Source organism: Atta colombica, unplaced genomic scaffold (assembly GCF_001594045.1).
Source record: "Atta colombica isolate Treedump-2 unplaced genomic scaffold, Acol1.0 scaffold239, whole genome shotgun sequence".
NCBI lineage: Eukaryota > Metazoa > Arthropoda > Insecta > Hymenoptera > Formicidae > Atta > Atta colombica.
The window spans coordinates 784971-804371 of record NW_017259337.1 but is presented as its reverse complement, the minus strand read 5'-3'; the positions used below and the strand labels follow the sequence as shown (position 1 = coordinate 804371).

General features: G+C 36.5%; 1 protein-coding gene across 2 annotated transcripts in view; it reads right to left on the bottom strand.

Moving 5' to 3' along the window:
* The window catches only part of LOC108688812 (bromodomain adjacent to zinc finger domain protein 2B-like), a 159275-nt gene extending 142002 nt beyond the window's left edge, over positions 1-17273 (bottom strand). For both annotated transcript variants that reach the window (XM_018195252.1, XM_018195256.1), the window contains exon 1: positions 16244-17273. The gene's annotated coding sequence lies outside the window, so the exon portion shown is untranslated. The remainder of the gene's footprint in view (positions 1-16243) is intronic.
* Positions 17274-19401: the final 2128 nt, after the last annotated feature.

Here is a 19401-nt window from a genome sequence, read left to right as displayed (position 1 = left end):
TTCATGCGTGGATTACCATGGAAGAAACAAAAGACTTGATGTCATACATATATCACACCTGTCGGCGAATACACATAAATGTATCGGCACGGTGCAATGTGTAAAATATGTGAATTTGCTACCTGTGAACTAGTTTCTGTGAACAAGGATTTCCAGTCGATTAACATATAAGACATGAAATTGTTTTCGATTTGTTCTGATATATCAAAAACGTCAGAAACGGCCGTGAAAAATCTACTGAAAAATAACAATGCTCGCTCGAATGCATTAATCGTTCGTTTAGTTTCCATATATAAGTGGCAATTGTATTAAAAATAAAATTTGTCGTATCAGAATAATATATTTCACAAACAGACGTAGATATAAACAGACGATGATATACAGATATATCGTAATAAAAAGATTCAATAAAAATTTAATATGCTCTTCTCCAAATAATAATATACTGTAGCACAAAAATTAAAAATTCCTTTATATATTTCTTTTATAAAGTCTCTTTCGATACAAAATATTTATAAAATATTTATAAAATTTTACTTAATATTCAAAATTAATATTTCTTGATTTTGCTTTAATTTTTAAATGGCCAAGATGCAACGTGACTTACTTGCATCTTCTCATCTTGTTACAATTGTGATACGAGCAATCAAATGAATGCGATCTCCATGTCGTCGATCTATTGTTCAAACGTATTGTATAACATCTGTCATTGATCTCTCTCTCTCGAGTCCGCGTGGAAAGACTAGGTTTGTATTAAACGAGACAAATAATCACCGTGAATGGGAATCGCGGTAACAATACGCCTCTTCGCGACCGTCAATCGCATAAACGGCACGATAAATTATTTTTCAGTTTCGCATCAGCGCGTTAATACATGGAAAGCGCTACGCTTTTCTCGCGTTACATTAATTTATTGCAGATGCATCGTATATTAAATTGATTATTTTAAAACAAATCATCCACCACTAACAGCTGTCGGAGTTACTCGAGTCATTTATTCAATCCAATTCTCATATTAGATTATGCTGAAATTTGCCGATATTGTATTTAATAAATATGGTTTGCAGAGAAAAAGAGAGAAAGAGAGAAATTGATATTGAATAATTCCATATTTCGACAGAGAATAATTGGAGAGAAAATTATAATATAAGAAGATTCTCGAATTTTTAATTTTCGAAATATCTATAATTTTCGAATTTATAATTTCTCGTAAATACTTTAAAACATATTTTAAACATTAATTCATTTAGAAAGAAATGATAAACGGTGAAATGATAAACGTAGATTCACTGGCAATCCACGTTCAATTTCATACGTGCCACGAAGGGACATTCACGACATAGGAACGTGCCAGTCAACTCGTATCGATTACTCGATGGTGGCCCTCGTATATAACCGTGTCTCCCCTTCTCCATAATGGGCAACACCTAATGAGTTGATAGACGTCGTTAGACGTTACGGAAATTCGATTATCACCGAACCCAACATCGAATGTATCTACGCTTTCTGCGCCATTCTTACGCACGTGGTAATTTTTGCTTTAACATAGAAGACAGTCAATATATATGCTCATGCTATTCACTAATATTACGCATAATATATTTAGATTCACATCGACTCGTAGACATTATAGCAGATATTTAGTATCGATCATTAATCATAAAGAAAATTAATTTTTATTTATAAATTTATATATGTTTCAAGCTAAAATTTGTTATGTTACGCGCTTTTAGTGATTTGTTTATTAACGAAAGATGAACCACTCGAAGTCTCATCACGTAGATTCCCGTGACACCTCAAATTCTCAATAAGTAAATAAACAAAGGAGTTATTAGTATCCAGCTAACATATAGTCGTAACCGACAACAATACGACTTATTAGCATAATGGTGAGAGTAAGAGCCGATCGAGTAGCTGAGTACAGTGCTCAGAACTAACTTCACTTGACACGGTCATTGTCATTTAAATCATCTAACGTTAAAACCGAAAGAGTGCGCCGCGAAATAGACGTTCATTGTTCTAGCGCCAACGCAGAAAAAAGATAAATAAGAAAATCATAAACGTGCAATGCATTGTAAGTTTTTATCGTGGAAAAGAATATCAAAATGTGGAAATATTAGTGAAAAGAAAGTTTCATCTTAAATAAAAAATAAACGAATTTTATATAATACGTTATATATTGATTTAATACTTTTCTTAGACACATAATTATTTATTTCTTTCTCGTTTAAAGAACAAATAAAAGTCTAATTTGAAGTTTTTTAGTATTAGCAGTAATTTCATCATTCCGTTTTTAAAATGTTATAATATATTATATACAAAAATTAAAATAAAAATGTGATTAGGAATGTCTAAATAATCTCATTTATCGATAGTTATTTACAGTGTGCTGTTTTTTTCGGAGTAAACAAGGAAACAAAGATATGTAGTATCGCTCGAAGTTGAGAAGTAAAAAGAGAAATTGTGGAAATCAAGAGATAGAAACCTTGTAAAAAAAAAAGACAGTTGAAGATAAACGAATCTATATACAATAGCAATTATAAGAACATGATAACAGAGGAATTTCCAAAATATCTGAAAAGAAAATTGTAAAGAAGAAAATAAAAGGTAGAAGCCTAAAGCTATATAAATGTGAGAAAGAAATCAAAGGGAGTACACAGTAATAAAGAGAGGAAGAAGATATAAGAGAAATAAAATTATATCTTAGGCAGCTGAACATGTTCCATGTACTAAAAAAAGTGAAAAGCGGCAAAGAATAAATAGAAGAATTTATGGAGAAAGAAAGGAAAGGTACATGAAATTAATGAAAGTAGAGAGAGTAAAAAAAGAGATGAAAGAGAATAAGATGGAGGGAGAAAAATAGGGAAAAATTTACAAAAAAGAGAATATTAAAAGAAAATGAGTTTTTATTATATAATAAAAATTTAATTATGCGGTGTTTTATTTATTTGCTTTTGAAACAAATGATATAATTTATTGATTATAGATTTTAAAAGTGAAAATAGTTATAACTTAATTCATTGTATTACATGTCACAGTTTTTTAACTACACAATTACTTTACTATTTTTTTAATTGTGAAGATATTCAGAAATTCAGTTTTCTTTTATAGATGTTAAAAAATCAGTTTCGTTTTTTTTTTTTTACTTTATTACTATTGTGTCATAAATATTAAAAGTATTCGGCAGAGATATATTAAGCAGAGATAAAACAAAAAAAATGAAAATATAAATTGTAAACCAGAAGCCGTTCTAAACTGCTAGGCAAGGATTAAATTAAAATAAAAAAGTAATAAAGTAAAATGTAGTATTGCTTGCAATTAAATAATTGTTACTGTCGAACGCAGAAATTCGTATTTGAGCCTCAACTTTTTGATGAACAGATTACGTTTCCTAATAGTACATACTAAAGGTGCCTATGGTCAATCACTTGGCATGGAAACGACCCTAAAAGGGGCTGTATCGGCAATTGCTAACGGTAAATGGAAAACTTCGGAGTCCCCTCGTAATGTCGTACCTTACGATATACAACTATCGCTTGCTCACCGATTTTACGATCACAGAATGGAGTCCACTCGCATCCACTCGATGATATGAATTCTATATTTAAATGGATGCAATTAATTATCAACCGGCAAAAACGGCCGTCACTGAACATTATTATTACGTAAAAGAAAGTATGCACGTAATCAGCACTACTATACGCGCGATATAATATACACGAATGTTCCACGAATGTACTATAAATAGGTAAAACGACGCTAAATGGAACGCAACATGCTATATTCACTCATTTATTCGAAAATGGATTATGATTTATATAACTTGTGTTTATGTCACTGTGAATTGTGCATAACATTGAAAACACAGGTATAACGAACGTAATTTATAAAATTGAACATCTGATTTAATAGCCTGTGCCCATTTCCATTAATGTAAATTAACTTTAATCACGGTTCAACTTAATCTTCATTTTTCTAATTTTCATAACTAGAAAAAAAAAAGGTAAACTGGGATTAAAGTTAATATACATTAATGGAAATAGGTGTTAATGATGTGCGTTGATCCCTTCTCTCTCTCTCTCTCTCTCTCTCTCTCTCTCTCTCTCTCTCTCTCTCTCTCTCTCTCTGTAGATGCAGATAAGTGATTCTAATCAATAATATTCTGTAATGATTTACAAACAATTGTTTTCAGATACTGGCACGTTCTCGCAATTTCTTGCGACCAATTATCGTTTTATCGCAATGTACACAGCGGTACGCAACCATTCCGTACCTCTGCGTGCTATTTACTCTCCGGAAGAGCAGCAACTTCTCCGCCCACCGCCTGTCGTCTTTTCTTCCTTTCTCCTCGACCATCCAGCTTTTCCAGCTTTCAGACCTTCTCCTTCGACCCATAGCAACGCAGTGAACAACGAGGCCCACGTTCGATCACCGTCCGTCGAGAACCAGGCACATCCTTTCTCTCGCGCGATCTTATGCCGTTTTCTCTCTCTCTCTCTCTCTCTCTCTCTCTCTCTCTCTCTCTCTCTCTCTCCTTCTTACACCCTTCGTTTTGTCCTACCCTCTCATACACACACAAACATGCTCGGATACACTCAACGACGTGCGGCCTTTCTATTCTCCTCGATCCGTTTCGCTGCCGGCGCTTTCTTCTTGATTTCACTCGTTTGCACAGAAATCGAATTTCCACGACGATCGAGGCGACATTGTGAACGATATTGACAAAGGAGGGAAAAAAAGACAGTGCTACAATTGCCGTACGACAACTACGGATGATTAAGGCTCTCCGCACAAGACATCTGTAACGTGTTACGTTACGTTAAATACTGATCGTAAACTGAAATCTGTACGTAATTGTAAACTTGCATCAACATACAAAGAAAATTATAACGGAATGTTTTTAACATTGTGATAATAGATTTTAACTTATCAGAAAGATGGGTTGAAATTTTTTATCTCTATTCTTATTGCCTGTACTTTTCAATTCTGCTTTACGTATATTTTTATAACGAAGAGCTTAAATAAAAAATATATATTTCTATTTTAAATGATATGAGTATCAGTATTAGTACAATCGCAATGTCAGTTGCTTTTCATTTGACAGATAATTCTCGTTTGTGACGTCATTTGAATGACTTAGTTGAATGCATGTTCCATTTCATTCCGACAATTCAACTGAATTTTATAATTTGCAAGCTTGAAACTTAATTTTTTTTAATCTCGGTTCAACTCTTCACCTTTTTCTAGTTCTAAGAATTAAAAAAAAGTGAAGAGTAAGTTGAACCGAGATTAAAGTTAATCTACATTGATAAAAATGGACTTTTTAACTCACATTAAAAGTAAGATTATAATGCTGTGTTATGCGATAACTTTTGTCACTAAAGTATAAGCAAGTAACGTCATTATCTAAGTATAAAATACTTTTAGACTCAGTCAGTAATCACTTATGTGAAAATGGAAACAACAATTATTGTTGAACACGATAACGCCGCTTGATTCAATCAACAATACGTAATACGCGGTGATGCTTTATCGTATCACGAAACAAATGAGAAGAAGATTTCAGCGTACGGTACTCAGTTGGTGAATTTCCTCGCGCCTATTTTCTACCGAGACAGAGACGATCGCCTCCCTTTCGACCGCGCCTCTTGTCCGTTTCGCTCGTCTCCTCGCTGAACAACGAATACGACACGACGTGACTTCTGGACGAAATGTGTGTGCCGGACGGTTATTGTGGGGAAAGGAACGCTGCGAGATCCGCCTCACTGCGAGGATGGAGCTAAAACGAGTTTCGTGCGCCTGTTTCGGGGGAAGGTCTTTCGCGATGAGTCTACTCGCTTCGCTCATACGAACGAACGAACGAATGAATGTGAACGTCGCTCGCTCGTGGATCTTGGATTACATTTTAGCTCGAAGATGCTCGTCAAGTTACCTTACAGTCAAGAAAGGTTTCATTATATCGTTGAAAGTGTCACTTTACAGATTAAAATGCAACCCATTGCTTATAAACACAAAAGTTTTAGTTAAGAAAAACAGCTATATTGTCCTCTTGAAGAAAAATAATGCTGGAGTTAGTTGCTATCGAAGAAAAAAACTTTTGATATTAGATAACGTGAACAACTTTTTATTTTTAATTAAAAAAAAAAAAAAAAAAATACTAATAAAGAGATCAATGATTAAATCTATAATTTTCTATAATAATGTATGAATAATTGGAATTTATGTCAATATAAGTCACAAAATTTCCGAACGTATTTCGATTTATTTTATTTCCAATAATTTTTATAACTTTGTCGTTGACAATTCCACATTAATAATCATATTTATATTATATTAAATTTTCATATTATAAGATAATTATACAAAATAAGAAAAAAAAGTATGCAGACGAGTTATAAAACGCCTCGACAAACATACTGATAAATAATACTGAGGTTTCACGAGCAGTTATAAAACAGTAGCGGAACGAGTCGATCTTAGAATTATCTTCTGCATATTCCATTCGAGAGAGAAAGAGAGAAAGAGATAATTTCACGCTTGGTTGACCACTATTTGTATATTCGGAAACCTGCTTATGCAGCCTTGACTTTATGAACGTCATACGTGATATGGCCGCTTCACAGGTTAACATTATCTGTAGAATGATTAGAGTGATTCGAATGCACTTGCGTGAAGTTCATTTCAATTATATATATTAAATCTCAAATATAATATTTGTCATTTATTATAATTATTAATACATTATTAATGCGTGCATAAAATTACAAATTACATTCTTTTTCAAATTTACGAAAATTTACTCCATTCCCCTCTGTTTAGTTTTCATCTCATCATATAAAATTAAATCTGATTTTATTAAGCTAAAATCTGTCTGCCATTTGAATCTCATTTGGCCAAAAAAAAAAAAAAAAAGAGAGAGAGAGAGAGAAAATATCGTTCTATAAAATGACATTACATAGTTAATAAAATAGAGATTTGTGCGAGTTGCTAATAAAAGATTAGCATAGCGTAACGACATTTGTGAGATGTACGATTGAATATATTTCAGTTAAACCACGAAGCGACCTTCTCTTCTTTTACCTTCTCTTCTTTTACCCATTCTCCAAACAATGAATACAATACGACATGACGTCGCAGACAAAACGCGCGCGCGCGAAACAATGAACTCCGAAAAAAAGGAAGCTGAATTTGACGGAGCGAGAGACCGGTAAAAAACTGCGCTGAAAGCAAGAGCAGTTTCTCGAAGTCGCCAAACGAATCACAAAGTCCCTCGAATATTCATTTCTGTGATTTTCGACACGTCTCTCTTTCTCTTTCTTTGTCTCTCGGTAAAAAATTGCAGAAATTATTTTCACATTTTATGTAGTTATATATTAATGTATTTATTTCCCCTGATTTTTTATATATCTTTTAGAATAAAATAATTACATATTTTCGTAACTATTTTCTCAATTCTTAATTTAATTCAGTAAATATCTTGATAAAAACTATTAATTATTAACAAATTAGTGACTAATACAGCATAATGCTATATAATGTAGGTATCTAATAACATATTATTTTACATTTACATAGTAAAAAGATACTTGCATTTATATAAAGTTACAATCGGCTTTGAGTGTCAAAGTTAAATGGAAATATTACGCACAGCAACTCGAACATTCGTTCGATAAGACACGCTGAGGTAATCTTACACTGTTAATTTCGTTGCAGCTGACGCAGGAAAATTCCGCATGCTCGCAACTACGACAACCACGCGGAAATGGTCAGATTCAACTCGAGATTTTCATGTGTCACTCGGTTGAGACATTCATGCAATACAACTCGCAATGCTATGCTTGAAGTATTGCGGCAATTCTGTCTCGGGAATCGTATAAGTGCTTCTTGCATGAAAAAAATTTACTGTTCAAAATAAAGTATCAATACTAATTATTTTTTACTAAATTTATAATATTTCTATATTTTATATTGGTTCCTCATTTCTAAATATTTTTCATTACTTTTTTATCGAGACTTTCTAATAAAGCTACTTTTATTAGAAGGTCTCTATAAAAAAAATGGTATCTGGATACGATCTGGATACGAGAAAGCTACTTTTAATTGGTCCGCTATTTTTTGACAATTTTTAAATGAGAGAGAGAGAGAGAGAAATAGATTAGAAAAGGATAGAACAGAAAGAGAAAGAGACAGTCAATGTATATCCTCTCTCATAGATTTTTATTTAAAATTTATTACTCCCCCCTCCTCCTCCTCTGCATACAAAACTGTGCTCATATCCAGACTCTTATTAGAGAAGGCCAGTCTCTACTTTTTTGTAATTGATTACTCGAGTTTTTTTTTAGTTTATATAATGTCTCTGTGAAAATCCTGTCGAAAATTTCTTTTATTATTCTCGCTTGCTCGCGTTGCATTCTGTTGCCGCTTAAGTTTGGAAAAACACGTGGCGACAGCCCCGGCGACATGGCTGATGGCCGTTGCGACGGCCCCCATTTTCGAACACGAAGCGATTAAGTAACGAAGCACGCTCGTCCGCTTCGCTCAATCCCTCTCCTTCCCTCCTTCCTCTCACTCCTCCGTTCACCCCGTGCACGAGAATAAATTCACCCTGTACGGGTCGCGCGGGGATCGATACGCACGATTATTTCGGGAACTCGCCCCGTTGTCGTCCCTCGAGAACCGACAAGCAGGCAAAGCTTGGTAAGAGAGCGAGCGAGGGAGAGCGATCGAAGAGAAAGAGAAAGAGAGCCCTTCTCGCTCTCACTCCCCTTTCTCTCCGTGAAACAGCGAAGGCTGCGCGAGAGATAGGAACGCGCGGGGAAAGCAACGTTCAGGAAAGATCGAGCGAGCACGTAGCAGCGACGACAACGACGCGTGCGGCAACGTTTTCCGGATCGATTTCCGTCGTTGAAACGCAGGTCATCGCGGCGACACGGTTCTTTGTCCTCCATGATATACCTTTTGCTCGTCGAGTCGTCTTCTCGCGCGAACGAATCCGAGGCTCCCACGATACGAACGTCATTGCGTGACTGAGCTGGGGTCTGGTAATAAGGGACTAAAAATCATCCGAAGGCGTAACTACGAGCGACGGCCTCCTTCCTCGTCCTGCGCTTTGTAACTACGATCAATTTAAGAAAGACGAGAAAGGGAAAAAGAGAATGCACATACAATGGCGATAATTGTACCATTGTTCATTTATTTAATTATTTATGACGCTAGTAAACAACTCGTATTACGATTAGGTGTCATTTTGTGAAAATTCGGACTTTCAACATTTTCGCATTAGAGTATCATATTAAGGTATATCATATAGATAAGCGTGATAAGTTTGCAACGCTTTCCCGTAATCCCTTTGTGCATGTTCATACATTTCGAAATTAATATGAGGAACTTTTCTAGTGGTTAAATAATAAAGTTAGAACACGGCTACTCCTCAAACTCGTACGAATATGTTGTACTGACACACACACACACACACACACACACACACACACACACACACACACACACGCGCACACGCACACACACACATACACACACTTATATAAAAGATGAGTGTTTCATCGAGGCGTACAATTTTCTATCCGAAATCTCCGCCAATCTTCTCTAACGAGCGAATTGTAATCCACAATCGAAATGTATGTCCAATTTCTTTAACGTTTCCTCAGCATGCACATTATTTCAAAATCATTTGGTAAGGAGAAAGGGGATCGTCAAAGAAACGCGTATGACGCTCGCCATAATCTCGTCGGATTTATAGAGCGTAATGAAAGACTACCGGATATCTAAATTAAGAAATGCTCGAGGAATTCTTTGTTACAGTCTTTATCTTTTGTGATTCTCTCTTGGAAAATAATTTTTTAATTTTTTCTTAATTTTGATAAATATGTAAACCGATGCGAAATATTAAGCTTCCGTTTTAAAAACAGCTTTAATATCTTATTACGATTATGAAGGGCCTTCTATTACTTATTTATATAGTAGATTCATTAATATTATAATTGTAATATATAATTATTGTGTATACTGTAATTACAATTGTAATTACAGTATATATATATACAATAATAAATAAAATTATTTTAAAAACTTTATTCACACACAAAAAATTATATCTACGTTCCGATGATAAAAGTTAATATATATTGTAAATGAATCAAGTCATAAATACGTCTTCATTCATAATGTGCTAGCTAGTAAACTTGACGATTCATGGTTTCTTTATTCATGTATGCTAATTGCGGAGTACAGATTACGCCGGTCACGAGATTCGGTAGATATCGTGATAAACTAATCGAATGCAACATCGATATCGATTCTTATACATGCGTATATATTATTGAATATATGTTTTAATTTGTATATAATTATACAAATTAGATATTATACAAATTAGATATTATCGACAATTACAGAGACTATTTCATTAATTAGAAATACCAATATTTGAAGTGGAATTTTTCTCTCAAAATATCTCATATTTCCACATATTTTTCGAATTCGTTGACCAAGAGAAATCGTGATAATTTCTGTGAATTAAATTTTCGACGATCATATAAATAGAGAAAAATGTGTAAATGAATAAAGATTATTTCTGCAAACGAAGATAGATATCATTTTCTCACGTTTACATTTAAATAGCTGAAGTCAATAATTAATTAATTTCAATCTGTCGATTGACGCGCTATAAGAAATTCAATATTTGATAACGAATTCACGTACAATATTAAATCGCGCACAGACAATCGAGTGCAATGCTTGTAGATTCGGATACAGGGAGATCTCTTTGTCGCCGATCACTAAGGCCAACGTTCGTACATTACACGTTACCACTTTTCATAGCCGATAAATATCAGCTGCGTCCACTATAGCGTTCTTCGCCTTTGGCGATTAGTCACGTTTCGATTTCGTGAGACGATCGACCGCTGCGCGAAATGGGCCGCCTGCTAAGCAACGCGTTTTAAACGGCCGTTCATGGCCTGCGAATCTACTACGTGTCCACGTAAATTTTCGTTTCAACAAGCTCTTCGGCTCTTTCGTGTTTACTCGAGACTTGACACTCCATTATTGTAAAAACAATTATTTACTCTTGGATGCTGTTGACAATATTAAATAGATTAAAATATACTTTTAATAACATAAAGAAATTGATACACAGTTATAATTGATTTCTTACAAACCGGATAATATCAGTAATGATTGAATGATAACATTTATGTTCCGCGTATCTAAAGCAATTGCATTATCAGTCAGCTGTTGAGCAAGTGATTAATCGTGTCATGCATTTATTTGTGCGCACGACTTCACGATTGAGATATGAGACGCGACGTGTTTTCCAACCGTACTTTCCAGAATTTGGAACAGAAAAAATCGACAACGCACGAAATCATCCATCATCGAACGCCGAGATATATTCAGTTAATTTTTCTATTGCTATCAGCGTGTCGTGAAGTGTAAAGCAAATCGTTTCTGCGCGTTGATTACAACGTGAACGCAATTTAAAATGAAAACTTCAACTGAATGAGAGATTATAGTTGCGCGCGGCCTTCTGTCACGTTATCGACCGCTTAATCACCACCAAGGCACACCTATCACCGATAACGTGCGGTCTGTATATGCGTGGCTCCGTATATTCCTCCGACACGGCAAGACGCGACCTTCTCGCGCCGACAAAAACAAAAAGAAGATAGAATTTAATAAAGACTAAAGACATAGAACACGGACTGCGCCATTCGTATGTAAAATTGATCGACAAAAATGAGAGAGATAGAACGCAAAGATGATCAGTCTCTATCTCTTACTGTTCAATCATCTTACATTAGAAAAACAGGTAGATTCGACCGAGAGCTTCGATCGAGAGCTCCCTCTTTCTCGTTTTTGTTGACTATTTTTGATACGCACTATTCAGATATTCCGTCTTTGTTAAAGACAGTCGCAAACGATGCGTTCACTTGACAAATATTCCAGACAAGTGTTTACACGAATCATCCACGTTTGCTGAATATTTGAGGAATGAAAACATCTCCTTTTTCCCATCGAACGCCTTTCATCGTAATTAAAGTTTCCTCGTAAAATACGATTTTTCATTTCTTTATTTTTACTAACAATAAATTTGAAACATACTAGTTCCCATTCGGATGATCTACTTAAGTTGCTATCATAGTTGCAAGGTTAATTCGATATCGCCACGTCATTGTGAAGTCTATGAAAACAAAAAAAAAAGCGAGAACATAGCGAGTCTCTGGCGAACGACTCATGATACCGATTACGATTCGCGACCGAGACAAACATCGATCGGACGGACAAGGTAATCGATGATATACTCGGATACGACTCATCGGGAGGCGAGACGTGTGTACTCATCGATCAAACCGCAGCAATGTGCTTCTCCCGTGTTAAGCTAGATCCACAGTTAAACAGAAGTGTGTACGGTTCATGCACGGTTTATGGATTATGCATAATTTACATAGATCATGTAATAAGAATGTAGACGTTGCGCACGTTGCTACCCGATAGCTACAGCAATAGCGAACAGAGCTTTATGCGAATCGCAAACTTGCGAATCAGTGCGTAATTTCCGGCGACAGACAAAATTCTTTTTTATTTGTTTCGAGTACATAAAATATGTGCGTGAATATACAAAACGGTTTTATCGCTACAAATTATTCATAAATTTATTACTTCATAAATTTAATTTAATTTTTTATTTAATTATATACATGTATACAATTTTAATTACTTTAATTATTTACACACACACACACACACACAAATGAAAGTGAAGTTACTGTCAATATACATTTGACCTATTTCCTGACGAAATGTATGTAATTTATAAATATTAGAACAAACACGTTTTCACTTTTAATAAACGTGCAAAGTTAATTCTTCCAACTTGTTTATTTTGATATTTATTTGCATATTTATTCTAAATATAAACTTATTTCACTATCAATCACAAATGAGCACTAATAAAGAACGAAATATCCGAGGAAAAAAAATCATAAGAACAAAGCTACGAGGATAAAATAGTCGTTATTAACGATCGCGAGTCGATCGTTTTGGAAGCGTCTCTGAATTTCTCTTACGAGATTCTTGCGTTAAATGTTCCACCGGGGAAAAACGAAACGTGGAAAGACGAAAAACGAGAAAGAGAGACCCGACCACAACTTCTCGATTGTCACAAGAAGTGCCCTCACAGCTCGCGAAACGGCGCGCATCTCTCGCTACTTGCCGCCCGATTTAGGTCGTTAACGGTAAAATGCCGCAAGGAAGCCGCTCGCGAAACCGAGGCAGATCCGTTACCAATGACGGCTCTCGATTTTGCCGGCTTAGTGAGAACGACGAAAAGGACTGTAGATGCATCTCACAAGAATTGTACGCCGGACGGTATTGTCTTTTTGTCGCTCGATATTTCAGAAATGAAATTTCCAGGAAAATTAATGAAACTTAACTCTCCGACAGTAATGTGAATTTTAACTCTTCCATCAACAAAAAGGGATCTTCGAGAAACAGAGAAAATTTTTTTATTGTTCTGGATTACAAAAATTCTAATATACTTGTTCAAACTTTAACAAGTTCTCATCACTTTTCTGTTATAGAAGCTAGATTTTACTTAATTTATTTCTACCAGAATTCTTACAATTTCACAGAATCTTACAAAAATATCAATGATATCTTTAAACATTTGAAACAATCGACAACTGCCGAATGTTAAAGCCTTGAATCTAATCAAGAGATGTAAAAGGGTTTTATGAAGAAATATCTGTCGACACAGAAATATCTTCGCACAGTTATATATTGCGTACATTATTTAAATAATATGTTTAAATAATATGTTCTAAAAAACTGTCAACTGGAATTGAATTATTGCAGTATAGTATCAAAACCACGCAAGGATCGATCTAATAAGAAAAAGTCACTTTGTCCTAGAATAAATCTGCAGTACCGCAGTGACGTACTATATATATATATATATATATATATACAAGAATCAACTCCTTGCCCTTCAGACTATTTCAGATCCGTGTTACAACGGCGGATGCATAATAATTCGGTAATGTCGGGCTTCCGTAACACACTTTGCTGCACGTAACGCTCGCGGGTTACGTAAATGCGGAAAAGTGTTAATCAGAATCGATATATCAATGATGGATAACGCGATCACGTTGATTGCTTCTCACATGGGTTTTTCCACGAGATTTCTACCTCGATCCTTGCGCCCGTAGAGAAAAGCAGCAGGAAAGATTTCCGCGGAGAACCGAACCGCGATCGCTAACGAACGCGTTTTTCTCGCGCGACACGTCTAATTACTCGCCTCGCTTCTACGTGCGCCGTTCCCTCGAGGACGAGCCTCCTCGAAGGACGCGCGAAACGATCCGTTACGCCATTGCATTATCGACATTAATAAAATTGCTCGATATCATTTGATGACTTTGCCTCGCACTGTGCCTGGGAATATTTAGGATCTCTCTCATTAAATGTCGCTTAGCGTTAACCGTGGCCAATTTAATTTCACCTCCACATTTTTACCAGGTTACAATTTTACCTAAAGGTGTGAAGTAGCGATAATAAATACTGGCATACCTCAAACTAGTCAGTCTGCAAGGTATTTACGTAATACTTAATAGTAAATGTTAAAATACGAAATTGTACCGGAATTATCTAAACATACTATTTTTGTCACATGGCTTAATAAAAAAAATGCCTCGAATGCTAACAGCCTTTACTAAATGATTTAACTAATGACTTAATTTATTAAAGACTCTTCGGCTTGTATGACAATGATATAGAATAATTGAGAAAAAAACAAATGGACCGACAGATTGAAGTTAAACTACATCAAAATCTAAAGTGTCTGGAACGCGCGAAAGAGAGGAGGGAGAAACGAAAATAATGTCCTGTTTCTCTTTTTCTACGAGTACTTTTCGTTCACGTGCACTACCGTATGAATGCGTAATGGAACGACCGAATGCATGCGCTACGATGGAAATGCAAACATACATATTTCACTTGCAGTGCGTGCATTCGTTCGAGTACTTTTCGTTCGTCCTTTCCTTGACGTCATCATATAGCATAATGCACACGGGTGACAAATAATCATTTGTTTCGTAGGAAGAAGTGACTGCGAAAGTTATGCATTCGCTTCCCTCATTTTTCTTTAAAGCTTCAATATTTTACTAGATAGATGATGCTGCATTTATCGGAATGTAGTCACGATCGCGAATACCGCTTACTTGCTTACACTCCGATTTTTTATTTTGCTTCCCGTGATTCATTTCTTCTTGAAAGAATTTTAATAAGTATACTGAGAGAGAAACATGTACGAAATTTTAATAAATATTTGTTTCAATAGTACTAGTTGAATATTTACTAAATGCAAACGTTTTTTTTTATTTTAGTACAAGAATGTATTAATTTGATTTAATTATTATATTTTTGTATTCAACAAATATTTATGTTATAAATAAATGTTATATTAGTACTATTCAAACAATTTTTTTTTTCAAATTTAGTACATTTTTCTTCCAGTGTATTCATTAAAATTCTATCAATTAAAATGTTCTAATGTTCTAATTAAAATGTTGCTCTATTTAGAGTTTAAAAAAATACTTTATTTTTCGAAAAGTTGCTAATTTTAAACTGTGTCGCTTTCATCAACATAGCGAATTATCACATTCTTTGAAATTGTAAGATAAATTTAAATAGAATATAAATTACCGTTTATTTAAAATCGTTAACGTTTTGTAAATTTTAAAACAACTTTTCGAATTTGCTCTACAAGCGACTCATAAATTGACGTTACTCCGCCAATTATTTAGTTGCTCTGAGATTTTAATTCGACAAGTCCGCGATAGAGATTCTCAAATTAACCGAATTATAATTCTGTTTTACTTCGTTTGGAGTAAAATATGCGGTTGAGAAACTACATATTTTTGATGACGATACGCAAATATCGCGACGAGCTTTTCGATTGTAAAAAGGACCGCGGTGGTAGTTATCGCTATTACGAAAAAAAAAAAAAAAAAATGCTCACCGATATCTCGCTGCGTCATGCAAAATATCGCGTCGCTCTTCACGACTGGCACGTACCTCAACCGAAATAACTCGGAGCACTATCTTCGTAACGTTTCGACGAATTCACGGGACGGCGCGAGATGACCGTAAACCGTCAAGGTGAGCGAAAGAGAGATGAAGAAAGGAAAAAAAAAAGAACAAGAAGAATTACACTTTGTACAAAACTCACAGGAGAGAACTTCCTGTAGCAGCGCACAACGTTTCGGGCTCTCCTTCCCAAATTTCTTGGAGTCCCGCGAAGTCGCCGGGGCCGTTTACTCCTGGAACGCACAAACGCGCCGTGTCACCTTCCGCGTTTTCACGAGAGTTCGTCGTCGGGCATCACCGTCGGCCGCTCTCTCACTCCGTGGGACTTCCACACGCCGTGCCGTACCGGCCGACGAAAACCGAAATGGGAACGTCGGGTCGAGTCGGATCGCGTCGCGTCGCGTCGCGTCGCGCCGTTGCGTGGTGTTGCGTCGCGTTGTGTGTCGCGTCGTCCGGTCGCTCGCAAACAGCGAATGTCTCTATCTCTCTCTTTCTTTTTTATTCTCTTCTCCTATTCCCGAACACCGCTATTCCGTCAACACGATTCCATTCCCGTCCGCATCACTCCGCTTACTCTGGGATATCCCCGTTACGTTGTCACGTACGCTGAAAACGCACCGATCGTACAGGCTCACTCGAATTACGCGTCACGAAGAAGGGAAGTCTCCTTCGAAGAGAGGAGGGGCGTCCCGCGCACTCCGCGCCCAAAGCTCACAGATAATACGAGCCGGTGAACCTCCGCGCGACAAGAACAAGAGACGGAGAGAGAAACAAAAGGAAAAAAAAACCTTTTCCTCGCCCTGTCTTCACATTCTCCTTTTCTTCACTCCGTTGTCTCGGTCTCGTTTGATGTCCCGATCACGCGATAACGAAAGAATGCGGATAGATCGCACAGAGGATAATCTATTGTTTCTATCTCTCTGTTTTCGCGCGTCAAACTCGTCCCCTATCTCTCTCTTTCCCCCGCGCACTTTCGATGCACTGCAGTAGATGGACAGATAACACACGTAACGTTGCTACACGTATATATCGCGTTACGCGTGCGACGCGACAAATGAACTCGCACTCGACTGTCGATCAGCCGACTCAGCTCCGCTCGCGCTTGTCCGCCCGAGGATCACCGGAGGAGGCCGTGCACGGTCACACGTCTCTCGCGCTCGACACGTCCGAACGTCGCGAGCGCCGATGGCGGAGTGACAGCGGAGTGAACCGGTGGCGCCGCGAGCACCGACGGTGGCGCCCTCGTCAACTTTAAACGGCCGCCCACTGGCGCGGGTCGTGAAGCGCGCGCGCGCGCGCGCGTGCCCACACATACACACCCACGTATGGGCAAGTGCGCTCGCGACGCTCTTCGAAGATCGGAATACATGAACATGGAACTGGAATACACGCACGCACGCACGCACGCACGCACACCGACGCGCCGAAAAGCCGCGCGCGGATACGACAGCTACACTCCGCCGAATCTATAATGGATATTCGCACCGACGGACCACCTGGCCCACCATCGGTCTCTCTCCCTCTCCCCTCGTTCCTACACCATCTAACGGGTGTCCACCGATACACACCGACGTGATCGCGGCAACGCCGTTTTGCTTCTCTTCCTCCTCCCATCCGTCCCTGCCCTTCGTCCGAACTCCGACTACGTCGTCGTCGTCGTTACAACGCGCGCGATTGAAGGCGCATACGAAGCGAAGGGGAAAGAGATGTAAAGGGGGAATACACCGTCGGGTTGTCACGACGTTTGGCAAAAGTTCGATGTCGGGGTAATATTCTGATCGGTTTCGACGTAACTCGCCTATGTGCCCGCATCTCGTTGGCGACGCGATCGCGGAAATGGAGTACGCATGGAGAGAAAAAAATTGGTTCGCCGAGGCGTATATTGAGTTATTTACATTTTCCATTGGAAGTACGCGTGCGCATTCAATAAAACAAATCCCGTATTAGAACAGAGTCGATTCTTTATTCAAATGTTTTTCAAGTAAACACTGGCGAAAATGTATTTGCGAGTTTGATTAATTAACCATATTTACAACGTGCTTCGTAGAACTCGTCAAAATACGGTAATAAACGCAATTATACGGATTCGATCGTATTTTTGCGATTCTAATTCTGGCGCTTTTAGGCGCCAATGGAAGCCGAATGTACGAAGAACTTGCGCTCAGACGTGTGTGTGTGTGTGTGTGTGTGTGTGTGTGTGTGTGTGTGTGTGTGTGTGTGTGTGTGTGTAATATGTACGTACGACGGTTGAACTAAACATAAAATTATTTACGGTGCGAAAATGTTACACAGCAAAAAACATTTTGTATTTGTGTTCAAACCAGTCCTGGTTAAAATTTTTGCGTTGAATTTTTAACATATTTGAGTGTTAATTTAACATAATGTAATTGTGTCATTTGAACATTTTGTATTAAATTAATATTCAACATTTCTCTCTCTTAGTACAAAAATAACACAATTTATAAGCAAGTAAACAGTTAACATAAAAATAATGTATTGTATTTTGTAAAATGTAAATTCTAAGATAAACGAACAAAATGTGTTAATTTAATGTATTATAAATACTCATTTTACTGAAGACAATGATTTCACATCAGTTTGTAAGCAAATTGTGTCAGTGTTATATTTTGTGTTAATGTTTTACATAATATTTATATTATTTTCATATATATTTTATGTTGAATTGACACAAAAATTGGATGGAAATTTGTGAAATGTGGTAATTTAAGATTTTTCATGTATTTTTTATTAGCAATGAAATTGTAAGATACCAGTGTAATTAGTTATATATAGAATGATAATTTATGCAGGATTATTATTCGTCCTCTTTTCCCTGTTTTCTTTTTTAGGAGACGTTTGGGACAATTTTTCAAAAAGCGTCCAGGTTTTCAGGAAATCTTCTAAATATTTTATTTTAACTTCTCCCGCGCCATTCTCTATTAGTTCTGATTTAAAATTGTAATAATCCTTAAGCTGTAAAAAATTAATTAATCGAATGTAAGGAGAATACTCCTGAGAGATTGGCCAATTTTTTACTAAATTAGAATCATTAATAGAACAATTAGAGAATGCGTTCAGGGAAACGTAATTAGCACTATTTCCATCATTCCATCCTTGTTTTCTGCCTAATGAATGACAGATAGAATAACATAAATTGCCTTAATAACAATAAATCTTTTCAAACGCATCCTAGATGTAAAATAATTATTCATTGTTCTGACTAATTTTACTAATCTATACACACATTTTTATGCTTCCAGTTGCAAGGAAACTGTCCGGAGTATTTGGAGTTTTTGGCTT